Raw genomic sequence first — 2500 nt, forward strand, 5'->3', positions numbered from 1 at the left:
TATACCATCCCATGGACCACCAATTAAGAACCACTAGCCCGACGGATCAGTTCCAGAAGAGAATACTCATATATACCATCGGATAAGGTCTTCCAGATTGCAGAATGTAATTCAAAGAACGACACAACACGCTAGTAGTGAGACAGGGGGAGTTAGGCCAATGGCCCGAGTCGGCCAATTTCCCCTCCATCGAAGTTAAGCAGTAATTGAGCTCACCTTCAGCCCCCTCGTTACGTAACTGAGGCTGTTATGACGAAGAAGGAGGGGGAGGGGAAGGGGAGGGGGAAGGAGAAGCATCCGATTATTCTGCCTCGTCTCTCTCTCCCTCTCACGCTCCAATGGTTTTCTACGTAGGAGGTTCTATATTGTTAACTATTTTCTTTATTCTGTTTACTGCTTTTTCGGCTATTTATTCTGGCTATTTAAAACATCTCTGTATATCTATTTATTTTGCTGTTTGCTGTTTTTAATATAGGTAGGACACCAATAAAGAGATTCCCTTTTAACTATAAAGAAAATCCTAAGTAAGACAATAGAATACAATGCAGGTGGTTTCATGTAATTTTTGTTTTTATTTTGCTAAATTTTCGATTTTCTTCTGAAAATATAGAACTTATATATATATATATATATATATATATATATATATATATATATATATATATATATATATATATATATATATATATATATATACAGTTTATTTATATATATATATATATTGTTGTTATATGTTTGTAATACAGGTAAGCCACAAGTCAACAAGTTCTCTTTTAGCTATAAAAATAAAATGTTTCAAATAGGAAACTTCAGTGCAATAAGATGCAACTGATACAAGTACGATACAACTGATAAACTCCCTTTCATCTATAAAAAAATATCTCTCGTAGGATAATTCAGTACAGTATGATTCTTGATACAAGTACTTTACAACGGCAGAATTATTACTAGAAGATTGTCGATATTCGACGTTTTACGCATTTTGAGCACACAGTAATCAATTCATCATCAAACACCATTATTACTCTTTTGAATTAAATTGAACTGAATATAGAATTTAGGTCAAAGGCCAAGCACTGGGACCTATGAGGTCATTCAGCGCTGAAACGGAAATTGACAGTAAAAGGTTTGAAAGGCGTAACAGGAGGAAAACCTCGCAGTTGCTCTATGAGTCAATTGTTAGGGGAGGGTTGAAGAAAGTAAATATGAAAGGAGGTACAGTAAAAGAAACGAAAGGGGTTGCAGCCAGGGGCCGAAGGCACGCTGTAAGGAACCTCTAATGCCTACAGTGCACCGCATGAACCGAGAGAACGCGTATTAATTAAAGAATTATCTCATACATTCCCGTCCATCCATCATTTGTTAAAAGGATGTTCCGACGCCTGTTTTAACGACCAACAATCAATCAGTCATTTGTTATAATGAGAGATAATGGACGTTCTCAACTTATGCCGAGGGAAAAATTAAATCCTCTAATCCATTCTTCTTTCAGTGAACTTTGATTCATAATTTGAATCAATTACGAAGAATCTTTTGAATGGATGCATGTTCGCATATCTCTCTCTCTCTCTCTCTCTCTCTCTCTCTCTCTCTCTCTCTCTCTCTCTCTCTCTCTCCCCTAACTTAGGATTAAAATGGAAAACCACTGAAAATCTGATGACATATCAAAACATAGCTCTCTCTCTCTCTCTCTCTCTCTCTCTCTCTCTCTCTCTCTCTCTCTCTCTCTCTCTCTCTCTCTCTCTCTACCTTTAAGATTAGAAGGGAATCAACCGAAATTCTGATCGAGTTATAATAAAACATCGATAAAGACTGGGTTAAGTAAATATAGGAAAAATAATTTTAAAAGATAAACCTTCATAAAAAGTACAAGTTAAGTAAACACAGCAAAACTTAAAACGGGTTTAAAACATAAAACATAAACGAGTCACTGAGAAACGGGAGAATTTGACTCCTCCCATAGTCTCGTTTCCCCATCGAGTTTCCAAAACCATTCGTTTTAATCAAGCCACTAAACCATTTGTTTTCCTTCCGGAGGATAACCCGAAGATATCTCTCTTCTGTCCTGTGGATACAGGATGTAAAATGAAGGTCATTCATCACTTTCCCCCCATCATCGCGGTCTTAAGGTAGGTATTAACTTCTTCCGTCCTTCCTTGCGTGAATAATGAATAATGGACTGATGGAAAATCCTCCTTAACATTCTCCATTTTCAGTGTTTTTCTCTTCAGTCTTGTGGTCGTCACAGTTTGGGCTTTCATGACGTTTCATTTCACAGTCTCTCTCTCTCTCTCTCTCTCTCTCTCTCTCTCTCTCTCTCTCTCTCTCTCTCTCTCTAACTTGGAGACTGAATGGAAAATTAACTGAAATTCAAATGAAACGGCAATTAAAGATCTCTCTCTCTCTCCCTCCCTCTCTCTCTCTCTCTCTCTCTCTCTCTCTCTCTCTCTCTCTCTCTCTCTCTCTCTCTCTCTTGACTTAGATTAAAAGGAATATGAAC

Source organism: Macrobrachium rosenbergii, chromosome 54 (genome assembly GCF_040412425.1).
Source record: "Macrobrachium rosenbergii isolate ZJJX-2024 chromosome 54, ASM4041242v1, whole genome shotgun sequence".
NCBI classification, from domain to species: Eukaryota; Metazoa; Arthropoda; class Malacostraca; order Decapoda; family Palaemonidae; genus Macrobrachium; species Macrobrachium rosenbergii.